Source organism: Planococcus citri, chromosome 4, assembly GCF_950023065.1.
Source record: "Planococcus citri chromosome 4, ihPlaCitr1.1, whole genome shotgun sequence".
Classification (NCBI taxonomy): Eukaryota; Metazoa; Arthropoda; class Insecta; order Hemiptera; family Pseudococcidae; genus Planococcus; species Planococcus citri.
The window spans coordinates 43,914,415-43,933,992 of NC_088680.1; the positions used below are offsets into that span (position 1 = coordinate 43,914,415).

Genomic DNA, 19,578 nt, shown 5'->3' on the forward strand with positions numbered 1-19,578 from the left:
ACTGTTCTTCGATACCGCCTTTAACCACTTGTAAAAGGTTATCGAATTCTTAAATTTGATTATTACAAGCCCTCGTCGCGTTTAGTGAAATCGATAAAAGTTTCTTAACTCCTTCGAGAATGAGTATAAGTAAGTAAATTTGAAGATGGTGGAAACGTATTCGTAATACCTATTCGATTTTCGCTTACTTAATCGAAGAGGGAAATTTAGAGATGACAGGTTCATTTTTCACCACGTACGATTACGCGTTCGTCTTCGTCGTTCGATTGTCGCTGATTCGTAAATGGTGTAAATTTCTCGCTGTACGTAGTTGGAGAAACGTATAAACGAATAATTTTCTCGACGAGTCGTAGACGACTGAATGACGGTTTAAGTTACTTCTCTATGTTCTAAAAGTATACAGAAGGTGCTATAAGAAGGTTACCTACCTCTATACCTATAACAATGTACTAGAACTATACGAGTATGTATGAAAAAGGCGTAGGTGTACTCGATATATTCGACAGTCGTGATGCTACGAGCACTAAAAAGAAGAGAAAATCAATTTACCGATACCTTTGTCTTCATTTTTCTCCCTTACACCTTTTTGTGTAATTTCCAAAGGCCACGAGGGGAAATTGTTAAAATGTTCAAAAGACAAGTGGTACTCTGCTGCATGTACTATACGAGTACGAGTCTTGTTCGTCGAGAAGAACGTAAAAGAGGAAAATATCGCCTTCTATGTTTGTTGGTATAGGTATACGTAAACTTGAGCATCGTCGTCGTCTTTCGCGACGAGTAAAATTTCTTTAATATTTACAACGGACATCCGGTGCTTTGAGTGTGAGATGCGAGTAAAGTGGCACGACTAATGGGAAAAATTTCCGTAATTCTGCCAGTTATACTACTGTAAATTATTCCCATTGTTTGGGTTTAAAATTAGCATGGTTGTTTCTAAGTGAGAAATTCAAGTAGCCGTTTTTTTTTTGTTTTTACTACAGTATGTACTTCTTTTTATTTTTTAATGAACCGCTTTGCCACGTTGGGTAAACGACGAATGTACGATAATTAATAAATGCTGGGCCGGTTAAATAAGAAAAAAGTTACTGGAGGAAGAAGGCAATGAAGGGAGATGGTGTCTGAGTATATGATCGTTGACCAACAATTTTTGGCAATGTTCTGCCAAAATGAGAAATTTATTTTTACACCCAAGGGTCAATTCTTCTGAAATGGCTGCTGTGATTGTACATAGATGACCGCCCCCTCTATTCACTTTTCCTCTCATTTGGGTTGAAGGGTAATCCAAACATAATTTTTTTAGTGAATCCCTAATAAAAAGTTGTTTTTGGTAATGATGCAAATTGATCTACTCAGATTATATCATTCCAGAATTCGATTGATTTTCAAGATTTGCCCTTACTAGATGCTTTTTTTCTTATTACTTAAATATGTACAGGGTTGTCCAAAAGTCGAGCAACAAAATTGGCACCATTTTACATAATTTAAAAACGTTCTTGCAGTTTCCAAAATGAAATTGTTTGAATGTTTTGGCATTAGGTAATTTAATGTGCAATAAATCACTCATGTAGATCCCTAAAAGTGGTTCTGGATTTTGATGGAAATGGCCTAGGTCGATGTAGAATCTCAAGCACTATCTTATAGTAGTGGGCCATTTTTTTCAAAAACAGGTTAGCTTGTGACTATAATGAAAAATTCACAATTTTTTTGAAAATACCTGTTGTAGAAAGACTTATATCTCCTCGACAGAAAGACCTTCGGAGCTGAAATTTTTTCAGAGTGACTTTCAATTAAGAATCGAATTTGATCAAAATCATGTTTCATTTTTTTTTTCGCTATCCAACCTAATGCAGTCATTTGAAAAACTCGAGGGTATAAAAAATGAAATAATATTTGGTAAAATTCAGGTAGAATGCTAAAATTAAGTATACACTTGTTTTGTATCTCGTGAATTAATTTATGGTGATTTTGAACCGTTTTGGAGCCTTTAAGCAAATTTTTGGATTTATCAGTTTAAGATGAAATTTCCAGAAAAGGGGCCAAAATGGAGTTCACTATCTATGAACTGAAATTTATCGTCTGTGACCTTTTCTATTATTTCATAGGCTGAGAATCTGTTTCATACAGTTGTGAATTTTCTGTAAGAATGGCTTGAAAAAAATTCAGTATCTATGAATTTGGATTCATCGTTTTTATGACTCTTCTTGTCGATCTAGGAACAAATTTTCAAAGGGTTTTTTTGTTTCTTTAAATTGACAATTTTTTCCAGCAATTTTCTTGAAAAAAAGAAGAAAATTTGTCATTTACAAACGCCTCAGTATAAAGGGCTATAATTTGGTTCGTTCCTTATTTTTCAGTCATTTATTGGTGGAGCTTTCAAGCTACCTATTCTAATGCTTCCAGCGTGTTTTTCTCAAGTTTGATCAATTCTTTAAAAAATGATCAAAATAGGAGATGATTTTTGAAAACTTGCTCGAAGTAAATCAATCGAATTCATTTTGGAAATTTTTCAAAACTATAAAATCCAAAAATTCGTTTAAAGACTTTGGAACGCCTCGTAACCACCATCAATTTGAATGTGGTGGTCGAAAACGAGATATGAACCAAGTTTTTGTTTTCTATCCTCAATTTTATCAAGTTTGAATTTTTTAATTTAAAACTCGTAAACCAATTTTTGGAATTTTAAAAATTTGTAAAAATCGAAAAATGAAATTCAGTGTATGAAATTTGGATGTTCTTTTGAGAATTTTTTTTTTTACTAGAACATGAGACCCTTAATGGAGAATTTTTTAAAAGAAAATTGAAGGTTGTATACCTACTTACGGAGTTTTAATTTTTTTCAACCATGGAAAAGGGGCCTTAGTCATTTTTTTCCACTGATTTTTACAAGTTCAAATGGACTTGAAAAAGTTTTCTACAAACAAAAGTTTTCCAATTCGTTTTTTTTTTCATGGAAGAATACTTCAATAAGTATACCCATATCACTAAATATGGTGGAATTGATAAAAAAAAATTAATGTATTCAGAATTGTAAAAATCTAAAAAACAAAAAAAAATTGACTTGGCCCCTTTTCCACGGAACCTCTTAATTGATTTGAAAGCATTAACATGATGCCCTTTTACCTACTATTATCCTGGAAAATAACATTTTTAGTCATATTTTATTTTAAACAATAATTATTTATGTCCATTTTGACTTGAGTAGAACTTTTAGTGTTCTTGAAAATTCAATTTCTTCCTAAAACCCCTCCCAAAATCTCAAAATGTGAGAGATTAAGCAGCCACACTTCCAAGAATTCTTCTAGGTCATATTTCAATTACTATCGAATTTCGAGGACCACTTTTCACATGAGTGAGAAAAAATATATTTTTTGGGTAAAGTACCGTAGGTACAAATTTTTTCAAAAAAAATTCTTTCAAATTTTGAAGTCTGCAATTAGGCAGCTACATATCATCTTAGAAAACCTTTTTTTCTGGGTCATATTCAACCTAAGATCGTGTTTTGAAGACCACTTTTGTCTCGAGTAAGAAAAGAACCATTTCCTGAACCCAAATTTTTTTCGAAAAAAATACCTGAAACCTCGAAATGTGTGGGCAGCTTTCAACTGTGGAAATCTTACACCCCAGTCATAATTTTACTACGATCCTAAGTGCTTCGAAAGACCACTTTTGACATAAGCTAGAAAATGTACATTTATTGACGTTTTACAGCATTTTCAAAAACACGTAGTCTTTCCCAAAATACCATTTTCCTAAATTCTGTCAAAATTGAGTCACTAAGCGTTATTGCAATTTAAATTTGTCTAAAAATCAAGTTTCCTTTCAATTTATTCACCAATTTAATTTAATGTAATTTTTTGGACGTATTTAAGAGAATTTCTGAAGCTTGTAGCATCGTCAATTTTCCTTTCGAGCAGTAGGCATTTTTTAAAAAAAAAAACTACATATTTCGTGGATCTTTATGCTTTGGTAAAAAAAAAAGAACAAAATCAGTGATTGACTGACCAAAAGATTTCTTTAACAAGTTCTTGAATCAGCTTCAGGATTCATTCTGAGATCTGGAATTTTGACTGAGTAGTTGATTTGACATCATTTTTCAATTTTCTTTCGCAGCATCCTAATCTGCTTTTCAACCTGTTGAAATCTCAGTAGGTACCTACCCACTGCAATAATCCCATTTCTATCAATTTTCCATAGCAGTTCATCTTATGGTACTATAAATACCTTCAACTACATCCAACTTGTTATAGTGAGATATCCTATAGGACTATGACCTTTTGCAATACTCTGTTAATTACGACGTGCGTGTAATGAAAGCGTACGCCGAGGTTAATTTAGCAACGCGATAGATGGCGCAGAACTGTGATTTGATTGAATTGTTAGCGCTGTTACCGCAATGGCAATGGCAACAGCAACAGCCCCAGCAGCCGGCGCATACTTAATTTAATTTGTCGACTATGATTGTGCTATGCGACGTGTTTGGGTCGAGACTCGAGACCAAGTGTATGCGGAGGTGCTTTCGCGACCATAATTCATTCGCAAGGTTGCAAGTTTTCGTGCGATTTAACAACTTACAAATGAGAACGAAATCGAATTTAAAAACTTTTACGTTTCCAAGACGAGTTTAAACTTTCGAAGGCGAAGCAGGCGTAATATACCGAGCTTCGAGAGGGCCAGCGTGCTGAAAAAAAACGACGCGGCGACGGCGACGGCGAAACGAAAAATAAAAATAAACCGCGCGTTTTCTTACGAAAGTTCATTGTTTCTTTTCGCGTATACGATATAGTCTCTTGGCGAACAAAGTTCTCTCACACGAGGACGAACCAGGAGTTGTGCGCAATCGTTTTAACTTTCGTCATTTTCGGGTAAGTTTTGCTGGATTTTTTCGCCTTTACGTCTATCCGGAAATGGCGAATGTGCCAAGATTTATATTCGATATGTTGCTCTGCCAGTGCTGCCCGAATAAAAGGGTCGCGTGTCGATGTATAGGATACGTGGATACATTTTCACCGCAAGTTTTTTCACTCTGTGAAACGCAAGAGATGCGTGAAAATAAATGATGTCGTTTTTGAGCTGCGAACTGCGGTCCTACAGGTGTAAATGTGGGTATAAGATTCGGTAATTTGGGTTCATTTTATCGGAGGAGCGAGATTAACGAGAAGCGTAGGTCGACAAAGTATTGCCAAATTGGATGAAAAATATGAAAAATTTGAGGAAAAGTCGAGTTTTCATCGATCAAACACTTATTCATCTAACATTTGAGTTATTATTGGTGGTCGTTGATCGTAAATTTTGAATTTCCCCCTCCCCCCCTAAAAACACTCAACGATAACATTTTGCATTTGATTCGAATTTTTTGATGTAAAATGAAAATAAACATTTTCTGGAAATTGATTTACTCAGAAGTCAGGTTCCTGCATCAAAGGTAGTTCAATTTCTGACACTTTGAGTACCTACTCTTGAATGTAGATAAATAAAATCTGACTTTTGAAAATTTAAAAAAAAAACTCAGTGAATTTTTAAAAGTCATACCTATCATTTTGGACTCTGATCCAATTTTAAGCAAAAATATTCATGATTTAAAACTTTCCTGGCAAAGAAGACTATACTATACTGTCTGAGGTGATTTTTGAAAATTACGAACACATTATCGAATGTGGGCTTCCTTCCAACAATCCTGTAGACTGGAACTTAAAAGAGGGAGAAGAGTTACAAACTGTCCCATTTTTGGACGAACGAAATAAGGAAAATGGCTTTTGATTATTTTTTCTACTTTTTGATTACTGAAGTTACTTTTTTTTTTTTACTAATTTCCAAAAATTTAAATTTTTTATATATCTTGAAGGGAAAAAAATGATAACCTTAATAATATCAATATACGAATAATTGGCGACAGTTGACCACGTGTTATTCTTTTCTAACTGGCGTCATTGCTTTTTCAGCATTATGGCTTCAAAACCATGCCATACTAAAAGTTTAAAAATTTCCCTTAAGTTACCTTCTGCCAAAAATTGAAAAAAACTTTTTGTCAAAATTGCCCAATATGTAGTTTAGTTTCTTGCTAAAAATTAAATTTCTAAAAAATAAGTATCAATTTTTTTCAAAAATATTACCTAAAAGTCTCGCTTCTTTGCCAAAAAAATTTTAAAAAAGATCATTTTTTTCAAAAAAAATTGCGTAAAAGTATCATTTTTTTGTCTATAATAATTGTCAAGAAGTCCTGTTTTTTTGCTAAAATTGCCTGAAAAAGCTCACTTTATTCCAAAAAAATGCTCTAAAGTCTCGTTTTTTTTTATTTTACCAAAAAGTTGCAAGAAAGTCTCGTTTTTTCGACATAAGCTGTGATAGAGTAGGTACATATTTAAAATCTTGTTTTTTGACAAAAATTCTCGCTTTCTTGCAGAATTGCTGAAAAGTTTCATTTTTTTCAATCAACCTAAAGTCTCTTTTTTCGCCAGAAAAATACTAAAAAGGTTTTTTTTTTGCCAACAATTCTCCCAAAAGAAGTCCTGTTTCTTGCTAGAATATTTGTGACGCGGCCAGCGATACCATACCATATGTCGGAAAACTTTTTTTTGAGATAATCGCGTTTTCATGGAAAAAGTCAGAAAATATCAAAAAAATTTTTTTTGTCGATTCATATATTATGAAGCCTATACTTTGGAATGGGTGTACCCACCGATTTCAAACACGTCGTTTTAGTGGTGAAAAACCGGTTTTACAAAAGTGCTTTTCATAAAAAAATGTCAAAAAAAAAAAAAAATATTATGATGTAAAACCATTAAAAGATGAAGAAAATCAAAAAAAAAAAAAAAAAAATTTAAAAATGTTACAAAAATAACCCAAACTTTCAAACACGTTTTTCTCAGAATTTTGGTTTTTGAATTTCAAAAAATACGCAACTTTGAAATTTTGAAAATTTGTCAGATTTTAATATTTTGAAAATCTGTTTGCACCATTGAAAAGAGGAAGAAAAACACTACCAGAAACCACAATAAAACGAAAAAAATTTTTGCCGACATATGGTATGGTATCGCTGGCCGCGTCACATTTAGTCTTGCCTTTTTGCCAAAATTGTCAAAATTTCTTGCATGTTCCAAAATTTTAAAAAATTTTGTCTTTTTTTTATAGTCAAACTGCCACAAGTTGTCTTTTTTTTGCAAAAAACTATCCAAAAATTCTTGTTTTTCAAAAATTGACAAAAATTTACTTTTTTTGCAAAGCTCAAAAAGCTGTCTTTTTTCTGCAAAAATCTTTAAAATGTCTCGCTTTTTCAAAAAAAAATGCAAAAATTCTCGTTTTTAGTCAAATTTTTAAAAGTTTCCATTTTTTTTGCTAACAACTCCAACAATTCTCGCTTTTTCAAAAGTTGACAGAAACTCTCGCTTTTCGGCAAAATTTCTGAATGTTGTTGTTTTTTGCAAAAAAATCTAAAAAGTTTTATTTTTTCAAAAAATGTGCAAAAATCTTGCTTATTTGCTGGAAATAGCCAAATAGCTCTTCTTTTTTGGTTAAAGAAGTCTCGCTGTGTTTTGCTCAATTTTTTCATTTTTTTGGTTGCTTTTTGGTCACTTTTTCAAACTTCTCGGATTTTTTGCTATTTTTTTTTTTTTTTTTTTTTTTGAAAAAATTGTGTACCTACGAGTCGTTTTTGTGTGTGTTTTTGGCGAAAACTTAATTTGTGGATACATACCTCTCAGTTCTTTCCCCGCAACCCTCTAAATTTCCATAAAAATCTAAAAAATACAAAAAATCGTGTGACATGTACTTATTGCAAAGTTTGTAATGTTTTTTATTACGTAGGTAGGTAGGCTTCGAAATCATCTGATTTTTGGAATTAAATTCCTTCAACTCCCCAGATTAATACCCCTTCATCTATCCACTGACCATTTAAATTTGCCCAAACATCATCATGATCATAAAATATGTATAAAAATCGTGTGATCCTGTCGTCAGATAAGTTTGTGATGGTGCTGAGATCAAATTTAAATAGACGAAACATTGAAATATTCATCGATCCAGATGTATTCTGGATATTTTCATAACAAAATATGCAATGGTTAAATTCCTCAAAAAATTAATGAAAAATTGATACCTACAAACTCGTTGCATTCTTCTGATTTGATAATATTGACAAAAATTTGATAATTTTAATCGTTTCTGAATCCATTTCAATAACTTTTAGATATTACCTACTCGATGATGCATTTGTCACGTATAGGTGCTTATTTTACATGAATAGTTTCAGACTATTTATCACTCGAGTGAACTGATAGCTTATACCTATCATCCTTATTCGCAAAAATTCACAATATCGATCTCATATCGACAAATTTTCCCTATCTCGATCTATCTACCTGTCTGTTCGTACATTGTGTCACTGGAGTAATTCATCTTCTCATACACTTGTCTATCTCTACGAACATATCTAGTACATATCTACTGCATAACATGAACGTAATGTGTACGTATTTAGAATGATTTCTAAAATTGTAGCTAGATCTAGCTACTCATATAACGGTCATTTTAAGTTATCAAGGGGTTCGTAAAGTTCACCTTGGAACAGGTATTACGCGAGGAATGCCGAGTAGACGTGAAATTGTACCGCGATGCAATTACACTACACACGAGTAACTAGGTATACCGTCACCGCCGTGTGTACAGAAGACTACAGGTTCTAGTTTCTTTTTACCTCTAAACATGATAACAGTCTGATGTCCTCGGCTCATCTCGCGTACCTACTCGTACAAATGGTTCGTGTCGTTTGAATTGATGGTTTCTGTAAAACATGCCTCGAATCGGGCTTTTCTAAACGAAAGTTTTCGTGAGTGGGTTTTCAGTGAAAGGTGTGACCCTGCGAGTGCATTTTCAAATTGGCCTCGACGTAAATGGAAACAAGGATTAGGTAAGAACTTTACGAGTATGTGGTCAAGGGATTGAAAAAATTGCAAAGTGCTCTTGAATTTGCTGAAATTTCGAGTACTTTTTTCAAACGTGTGGAAAGATTGTAGTGTTTGGGGGGGGGGGGGGTTAAAAAATTGATACAGGGTCGTCTGTTTTCAAATGTCTGTCTATTTGAGCAAAAATTCCAAAAAAATCAGCTTGACGCTTGAAATTTTAAAAGTCAACTGGAGGAAAAATCAAAATGGGAATTTTTACCATTTCTCCTCCCTTCGTCCCTTCCTCTCTTGCCTCTGACAAGATTAGCATGGTTCAAATTTAAAAATTCATTATATAAAATCTTATGATCATATATTTCAAAAATAAATTCACTCGATTTTGTATTACTTTTTCAGTCTTTTTTTGAAATATTTTCAATTTGACATTTTTTTGGGGATTTTTGCTTGATTCCACAATTTGAATTAGTTTTTTGCTCAGTGTTTTTTCTAATTTATAAATTTCAATATTTTTATGAATGAATTTTCAAGTACTTTAATTTTGTTTACTTTTCTGTATTTATTTATTTTTTTGATTTTTCTTGTCGCTTCTTTGACAATTTTAGTGAATAATTCATTTATTCATTACTATAAAAGATGTTTTTCTCGAAGGATTGGATTTTTTTCTCGCAAATGTTTTCAAAATTTTATTCCAATCCGCCTCCTCACATATTGCGCGAATTTGAAGAAATTTTAATTTCACATATTTATGGCCCCTGGTGCATTTTAATATCGTGTTTATGTATTTTCAGCAGGTCAATAAATTTTACGATTTTCTTGTTCTTATGAATTTTATGACATGTACATAATACTGCTGGGAAATCATTCGCGAAGATGATGAAAATTTGATAAATGTCGGAATTTTATATTCTTTTGTAAAGTTGGCTCGTTGGTAAATTTAGCCATTTCTTCGCCCACTCTTTTTTCCCTCGCCTGGCCCCCTCATCCGCCCACGCAATTTCATTTATTCACGCTGTCCGCAGATACTTTATGCGAAATGCGCCCTTTAAAACGTTATAAAATAGGAGCTGGCTTGTTTGGTATGAAATCAATTTGACATATTTCACATCTCTCTACTCGTATTGTTCGAATCCAGAAATTCAGATACAGAGGATTCGCGAAATACTGCGGGTATCAATTGGTAAAGCAGCCGCCAGGATTAAGATTGTTTTAACAAAAGCGCCAGCAGGGTCGAGTCGAGGTACAGAGGCAGATTTATAAACGACTGGAATTAATTTCAACGGTCGAATGGTCGCGATAACAGGCACAGGCCAACTAATAAATATCCAAATCTAAAACGTGTCACGCTAAAATTGTCGTATTGTACCAATTTCTAGATCGATTGTATAGCGTTGAATTTTTTTTCCGCGAAATTTTATACCTACTTACCGCAGATGTAGGTACTAGAAGTGAAATATTTTTCCTCGTTTTTTTTTTACGTTTATCGTCGAGAAATGAGGGGTACAAAAAAATCGAAACTTTTTTGCCAATTTCGCTCGACGATATTGGAACTTTGAAAAACTGAATCAGTGTCGTCCAGAACGAGATATGAATAGAAAATTTCTTGAAAATTACCTCGGTATTCGATGTACATACCTACTCGTAAACGAAGCACGAATCGAATTGCGAAAAAATATAAATTATGAAAATTCGCCTTCATCGTGCTTACCTTGAAAATACACCACCCTGACCTAGTCTGATAAGTTCTGTACTTTTATGGTGTACGAAGAGCAAGAAGGGGAATATAGGATAGGGTTCCTTCATTTCCTTTGCATTTTTAACGTTATAAAGTACCTACATACTACGTAGACGTACGTACCCCGGATGCATGTTACGAGCATAAAATGACAGTTATTAAATTTTTCAACCGGATAGAAGCCCAAAGCTTGTTCAGATTCGAGTATTCTATCGTAAGATTTCCATAATTTTCAACTTTTCAATGCGAAAAAAGGTTCTCGTTTTGAAACCTTTTTCATTTTAACGGTTATACGTCGAGGAGGAAAATATTGTGTTGATGATACTCGTAAATTGAGTTTTATTTTTACAAGAATAAAAAGTACGTTTGCGATTTGGAATATAGAGGGGGTTTCGAAATTCTTGCGTTTTTATTTTTATCGTTTATTTGTGTCTAATACGTAGTAGATTCTAGGTCTTCGGGAGGGAGGGGGGGGTGCTATTTTTCAGATAATTGAGATGGGATGCATGGTGATGTTGAAAAGAAGTTGTCTCGACTTCTCTATTATTTCGGCTAAAAATGATTTAAAATATGATTTTCTATGCTGATTTACTGAATTATTTGAGAGGGGAGGGGAGTGTAGGTGGAGATCCAATACAATGAAAAGTAAAAATAAATGTACCCAATTAAATTGAACGAGATTTCCTGTTGATGGTTGGAATTTCTCGAAATACCTACATACATTTTTTAAAATGATTTTATGAAGAACTAACTATAGAATACTTGAAAAACTCGTTTGAAATTTTTTTTTGGTTGTTGGAATTTTACTAAAATCATCTGCGAGTACTAAGGATATCCTACAAATAATTGAGTAATGTGATAAATTTCAAAATGTTGTTAAAATGGCATTGAAAGGAATGGAAGTTGATAAAATTTATTGGATTGCTCAAAATTGGATCAAAAAAAACTTTTAAAAAAAATCAACATTTGAAAAAATGTGGTAAAATGAAAAAAAAACGAAAAAAATTGGCAGTTGAAAAATTATGTGTAAATATGCACCATCTGACAAAATAATGGCATTAAAGTACTACTTTAGATAAAATTAAGTAAAAAAAAAAACATTAAAAAAGTCCAAACGAATTTTTTTTATGCTTTTCTGGAAAAAGCTTGAATTTATTTCTACATATTTAAATATTTTATAAAGTGATTCTAATTCGAAGCATTTAGGCAAAAAATCAAACTTCCTCAATAGATCGTCAATTTTTCAAATCAAGGTTTTGAAAGTTCACGATTTTGATTTTCAAGTAAAAATTTGTGATTAATTTTCTAAATTTGCCAAATTAGGTGATTTTTAAAAAAAATATAGGTAGATATTATTTACTTTTCATCTGAATGGGGAAAGGCGGGAAAATATTTCTCTTTATTCCCCCTACACTCATATTTTTGATTTGCAGTGTTAAAAAATGCTCAAATTTTTAAAATGATGAAAAACCTACAGGTATTTCAAAATATTTTTTTGGTTTTAATTTTAATTTTTTTTTATCCGCTTGTTTTGAACTTTCTCATACCTAATCCCAATCTCATAACAACCCAAATATAATTCGTTGTATCATTTTTCAATTTTTTTTTAGTTTTAACTTTTTGTTTTGTTCCTTGTGATATTTTTTTTAGTTTTTCCAAACACTTTTTTTTTGAAAATGTTGACGTAACTATTTCAGAAAAATAATTTGAATAGGTACTATGTATTATTTTTTTCATTCATTATTTTTCTGAATATTTTTTAATGTTTCAAATTTTTTGGTTTAGTTTTAGTTTTTTTTCAGTGTCGAAAAACTGATTTAAAATTCTTAACATTTTTATTTTGTTTTTTTGTTTCAGGTGAGCGTCAAATTTCCTGCATTATAATTGTAAAGTTGATACAAAAAACGAGTGAGTTATTTAGGTATTTATGTTTTTCTAAATTTAAGAGTTGATTATTTGACAAGTAAATCAGTCGCTAAGCAGCTTGTCTACATAATATGTAGGTATCTACTTTATGTAGATGGGTATACTCAGCTGGTTCAAAAAATTGGTGTTCTCTTTTATAGAAATGTAGATGCATAACAGTACCAGTCATACTTAAGTACTTATTTCTTTTACATTTCTCGTAGAAAAATTAACAATATCTAGTATCTACCTACCTATTCTATTTCGAGCATTCAAAATTTTCTCGTAGGTAATAAAAAAATTTCCCATCGTTTCTGGAATCCTCAACGGTTGTTACTTTTGCTCGAATTTACGGTACTATCAAGTTAGTAGATATAGACTGTTGGATGGATTTCGCTCAGAGGAGCGTTGAGAAGAGAAAACGACGAATTAATCAATTATTCAAATTGTAATCGCATACCGTGATATTAATTTTCGACCTTGGGAATCTTTTCTCTGTATGTACTCGTAACTATAGCGCAGGCATATTATCGAAAAACGCCAAGATAATATTATGGATGTGGTATGTATTTGAAAGATGAACGAGGCGTTTGTGTGATGAAACCAGGCGCTACCAGTTTTGCTTTACTCCTTAGTGTGTGTATTCTGAGAGTAAACATACCTATTCATTATATTAGGCTACCTATATAAAGCTCATTTGAAGCAGCACCATCGTCATCATCGTCGTATAGTAAATTAGTAATATTAAACGTGTATTATGTAAGTTGAAATATTTATGTGAGCACGTGCGCGCGCATCTCGCCTCAGGTACTGTGGGGACACCCGATACCGGGTATGAGGCTGTGCATTGTCGCTCTCCCTCCCCCCCCCCCAAAAAAGCTTGGAAAAAATGATTTTTTTAAAGTGATTTGAATAGGATGAAGTACCCAGTGGTTGGAAATCACCTGTTTCAGTGAATGGGTGCGTGTTTTGGAAACACTGATGCAGTAATGATGTAGTAATAATAGATACTTGGTTCAATAGTCAACTACATTTATACACTTGTTTGATTAGGCTTACTTATGTGGAGTGATTTCAATTATCAGTTTATCATGAAAAATGGTAAATTTTTTGTCTAAATTTCTATCGATAAAATAAGCAGTAATTTGGAGGAAAAGAAAATTTTTTTAAATTAAAAATTTCAAAGAGTATGAACTAGGAAATTACTTATGAATGGGGATGATATGTGAGTCACAATTTGGCAGAGGGCTAGTCCAAAAAGTTCTGTTGAAAAAAAGTTGAAAAAAATGTAGAGAGTGTAACGGGAATTGTAGGTTCGAAACGTGTCAGCTACTGAGGTGTCAATCACTGGAAACCATGAGTCAATCATTGGGAAAAAAGACAGTTTTTTTGATAACAAATTTCACAGAGTAATCACTGATGAATTAGGGTTAAATGTGAGTCAAAATGTAGCAGAAGGCCAGTTTCAAATATTCTGCTGAAAAAATTAGGGGAAAAAAAGGTTGGCAGTGTATGGAAATTTTTACATGGGAATTCGGTTCAAAAAGTGTCAACCACTGGGTGCTTTATCCTGTGAACTTTTATCAACATAGGTAGGAGTATTTAATAACCAAACTCAAATCAAGTCGACGCATTGCCCTCTTCTCTCTTTGGTTGATTCAACCAATTTATTTCAAACTTGCAGTGATGTTAGACACCACCAAGGGTTATTTAAATTTTGTAGAAATTTCTGGTCACTTCTTTCAGAGGTGTAATTACTTACACTTGAAGTACCTAATTTTCTTCATATCTTTACTAATAGGTATATTCCTTTCATTAAAATGAAAAATTCTTAAAAAGTTGAAGGTTCATCAATTTTAGGTAATTTTGAAAATTTAATCGCAACTTATAGTTGTCTGAATCATATTTCGAATTACTATGTGATGAGCTTTGTAATTTTATAAAATTTTGATATTGCAAAAAATATCCTATAAATTGCTGTGAGTAGTATTTCAACATTCACTTTCATAATCTCATAATTTTATAATTATATGAAGAGCACTGGGTATGGATAAAATAGGTGATTTTGCCCTATCCTTAAACCAGCTGAAGTTGTTCCTTGATGGTCCAAAACCATTATGATGAAATTTTTAGATCGCTAAATCGTCTCTAACCCTTTCAAAAAGGGCGAATTTGCAATTTCAGTTGAAAATTTTCATTTCTGATAGATTTCAATCCATTTTTTAAAACTTGCAGTGATGTTGGGCACCACCGAGGAGGGTTAATATTTATGGATGAAGCAATCTTCTGTGCAAATCACGCACTTTTAGTCACTTCTTTCATAGGTGCAACTATGAATTCTGGTACAATTCCCCGAATCCATTATCCCGACCAGACATTTCCGCATTCATGTCGCAACTTTTTTTTTCAACTCGAGGAATCAATTTATCAATTACTATTTTCGCAACTTGAACAAATCTACTTGATGAAAAAATTGCTCAAAAGTTTTCTTAAAAATCAAGGCAAATTAATTTCTAATTCATCTGAGCAGATCATGATTTGAAGGTCAGTAAATTTTTACCCTTCTCAGTGGCCCATAAAAAAAATTACAGAACTGCTTGATTATTTTTCATTTTTAATCTTTTTAATTTGATATGAAAAAAATCCTTGAAACATATCAGCTTCATTTTCATAGCTGTTTTACTTACTACCTAGTACGTACTCCCGACGTTTCAGTTTATAGATTCTGATCTTGGTGAACAGACTCTCTATAAGTTCATAATCGCGTTTGTGAATATTTACGAATTTTTGTGTCATTTCCTTTAGTCATTTTATGGTGTAGCGATCTGCCAAAAATGAAGTGCAACTTTTTACAATTTTTTAAAATTTATTTAATATTCGTGTTGATTTACTACAAGCCTGCTTACGGAAGACCTATTCCTACCAAGGGCGACGATTATTACGAGTACATTCGACTGGGGATGAGGCAAGTAAGGGAGGAGTTGGCGCTAATGAATAAGAAGTTAGAAGCGTTAGATGCGCGAGATAATAAAATGTTGGAAGCGTTAATGGATAATAAGAAGTTGGAAGCGTTACGGGTGCAAAGTGATAATTTATACTGACGGATTGTGTACGGAAATGGTGAGGTAACAATTTTTTCAAAGTTGATAATATAGCCTGCTATCTTTCGAGTGTCCAAGAATTGGGGACTTGAATAAAAGAAAAACTAAAATAAAACAATCTGCTCTGAAGTTTCATCCCTCTCAACTAGAAGTTTTTCCAAAGTGTGATAGTCATTGGTATTTGACAACCCTCGCCGTTTATTAGATTGCAAGTAATATGTACAAATTTTGCTAAAATCAAATTTCCGAAAGCGATTCTATCAAAATTCAGAAGCTTTATACCCTTTTCCCTTTGATACATAATTATTTCGTTGAAATAAGAAGAAGGCTTCATTGGACTACTTGAATTTTTTTGAAAAAATTTTATCAGAAACTAAAAGAACATGAAAAAAAATTGAAAATTTGTCCATTAGAACTTGCGTGGTGATTTTTTTAAAAATTGCCTTTCTTTACCATGGCATACATCGAGAAGCGCTACTTTCAAAAAATGATTACGCGAGTTATTATGAACCAATTTTTATTTTTTGTACTTACTTAAAATTTTTATCTTTTACTTTGCAGGAACTTTCAATTTTTGACAAAAAATTTTCAAAAAAGGAAATTCCTAACTTGTTTATTGTTCACTGAAGTTTACACTCCGTGTTGAAAAAAATTGAATAATCAATGAAAAATGGGCGTTTTGAGTGGTTATTTCAATGGAATATGAGAAAATTGCTTTCATTTTGCATTGAAACAATAACTCAAACCCTTATCGTACTTGATTTTACCATATTAACGTGGGGACATATTTCCCATTTTTGGCTTATAAAACCCCCTATTCTTGGAACTGCTGTGAATAGTTACAGTTGAAACTTATTAGTTTTTTTTTGAAGATTTCTATGATTTTAATTCCAGCGGACATCTGGAAAGAAGAATAAATAAGCAGGAGTTGGAGGTAGCAAAAAAACAGATACCTACTCAAATTAACTAAAGAACAGTAATTTAATTTATCACTTTCTAATAATGTAGACTATAAGTATATGGTAGGAAAATGAACCAAATCCGGTACTAGTTTTTTCATCTAAGGTATCTTAATTCAAAAATAGATTTTTCTTCAAGTGAGGGATCGAGTCGGGATGAATTTCCACAAAATGGCTTAAGTGGTCCATTTTCCTACCATTTACTCTAATCAAAATTTACGTAACCCCTGTATTACTCGCACCATAATAAAGGAAAAGCTCCGGGTCATACTTCGGGAACCCGGAAATTTCTTCATGGGATGCGACGTGGAAATTTTTTTAGTGGTGTGACCCGGAGGTTTCCTCCACGATGAGAGTAAAAATTGATGCGAGTGATGTAGGGGTAAAAAAAAATGTTTATGAATATTTAACGAAGGTAACAAAAATCCAGATTGCAATTATTAGGCTACCTAGTTTACATGTCCTCCCTCATTTTTAACTCGCAGATATGTTATGTTTAAGATTCGAGAAAATGCCTCCAGTAAACATTACTGTCCCAAATGTGTATTTTGCTGATTATCCGTTTGATTGGAGACGAGGGACTTCTTTTCAGGGGACCCAACCTACATTATTTCTTGAAAATTGGTAAAATCCAATCGATACGTAGTAATTCCCATTAGTCACAACTATAGTTCGTCAGATAATTTTTGGAAGTACAATTTCCAGGAGATTAATTTCACAAATAATGGAATTAGATGGAAGGAGTATACTAAAGAATTAACCTTGGACAACAGATGCCATTGATATCTAGATTTGGAAATGAATTTATGATAATAGGTATTGCTGCTTATGACGTACCTTTCGAAATTTCTTTTTGTTTGTTAAAGGGATACCTACAGTTGGATAAACGTTTTTTATACCTACTATCTAGTATATCATAAGAACCTATGTAAATAAATAAAAAAATACTTACGTCTATTAAGTGCATATTTAAAAATTACTGATTTCTGAGTACCTATAATAAGGTTATTTATCTCGTACTGTACCAAATATAGCCAGGTACAGCACAACAGCTTTAAATTGATGTATTTTTTGCGTACCTATCTGAAACACAAAAATTAAAATAGACAAAGAAATGACCTAACTTTTTTCATGGCTTTTGGTTTCTTCACTTTCAGTCATTTGAAACCGTTGGGAGGGTGGAGGCGAGGCAAGTTGACCGCATCGCCTGATTAAAGTTCGAAGAATGTCAAAGCTAGCAAAATCAATTTTTTCTCGTATCAAAAGTAATGCTACAATTATTCTCTCGAATCATTAATTTTTGAAAGCTTTTGCCCTCGCTTCGTTTAGGTTTTGTTTTTGCATTTTTTTAGAAATAAAATTACTGGAATGGATACCACTATACTAATTTTCAAAATATTCAAAAATGAAACTATGTAGCTATAGTATTGTACTGAATATCTACTTAATAAATTGAAGTGGTGTTTTCTTTGTCGCTCAATCACTGCAAAACGGCTGGACGGAAAATTTTGAAAAAATACTCAAAATGTTCGGCGTGATGCGTAGATGGTTGTACTGAATTTTTTTTCGCGATTAGAGGCCTTAAAAAGCTGTAATTAAGCTTCAAAGTTTTGATGACGTCACGAATATGACGTCATCAAGAGCTTTTATTTCTCCGCCGAATATTTCCGATTTGCTAAGCATTTTACAAAATCATCAAAGCTTCAATTTTTAACACAGGTGCTTTGAGAATAAGAGATCGAAGGTGGATCTATTCCTGAAGAAATTCGAAAAGTAAGGATGAACTCATTGGCCAATCATATCTCTTCAACTCCAATTTTTTTTTCACTTAGTCAATTTGGAATTTTTACTCCTTGCATAAAAATCAGTTTCAAAACATGAAATTTGATAAGTATATCCCAATAGATGGTTAGATTTTTCTTTTGATTGTCATTAAAATTTTTACACCTTGCATAAAATCAGTTTAAATATACTGATTACTGAATTAAAAATTGCCAAGTTGCCTTGATGTAGGTAAAATGCTAATTTTGCCCTCATCTCATGTATAGGTACCTATAGGAAGATGTAAATTTGGATATTTTAATTTTGATAATAGAAAGAACAATGTTTTTGTTATGGGAAGAATTTCATCTTTTTGGCTTGAAAATTTCAAAATTTAAGTAAGTCATTATAGAAATTTCAGTTTTAAAAACAAAAGCAAATAGACCCAAACGAAAACGAACAGGCCTGAGCCAAAAATGTGCTTCAAATTCAAAAAAAGTCGCCAATTTAATCCCTTTATTAGACTAAAAATTTGATACATCTATGTGGGTAATTAGGTTACATTCATAGCATATTATGACTTATAAAAAATTTTGATTTTCATTTTGTGAATACAAATATAATCATTAAACAAATTGAGCCAGGAATAGCGAGGGCAAAAGCGTTTGAAAATTGTCATTTTGATAGTTGAGATTGAGAGAACAATGTTTTTTTTAAGGGAAGAATTCGATTTTTTGACTTGAAAATTTGACTGATTTTTTGTAGAAATTTCAGTTTCAAAAAACATAAGCAAAAAGACCCAATAAAATGTAGGGCAAAAACTCTCAAAATTTTGTATTTCGAAAAGAAAAAAAAAACATTTTTTTTCTGGTAAATAAATCCCTTTATTGAGACTAAAAATTTACAAAACTTAACGACTTTGTCGAGTCTGGCAAAACGTTTTCAAGATTTAACAAATTTGTCAAGGGAGGTCTATCTGATCAATAGCTTCCCCTATTGTTTCGTGCATGTCGACCTTGAAGGACCAAAAAGTAACTAGAAGTTTCAAAACGAGTTGAAAGCACTTGCACTAGATTTCACAGGGTATTGAAATTAGTTCACAGATTGAATTTTGGCTTTCTAAATCCATTTGATGAAATTTTGTGGAAATTTCAAATTTCAAAAATCTGCTGAAGGATCTAAAAATTTTTTAAAAAATCGATGGAGGCTACAAAATGACTTGA

At 32.4% G+C, this 19,578-nt stretch overlaps 1 protein-coding gene and 1 long non-coding RNA gene across 4 annotated transcripts in view; both read left to right on the top strand.

Moving 5' to 3' along the window:
* Positions 1-19,578, top strand: part of LOC135844272 (uncharacterized) — a 137,679-nt gene that overhangs the window by 84,153 nt on the left and 33,948 nt on the right. The window lies entirely within an intron of this gene.
* Positions 15,213-17,555, top strand: LOC135844210 (uncharacterized). 3 transcript variants are annotated; one of them, XR_010558473.1, is made up of 3 exons: positions 15,213-15,659; positions 16,530-16,611; positions 17,096-17,555. It is a non-coding gene; the product is annotated as an uncharacterized LOC135844210 (long non-coding RNA). The 3 variants fall into 3 exon arrangements; XR_010558474.1 differs by having other exon boundaries at positions 15,213-15,654; XR_010558472.1 differs by having other exon boundaries at positions 15,213-16,611.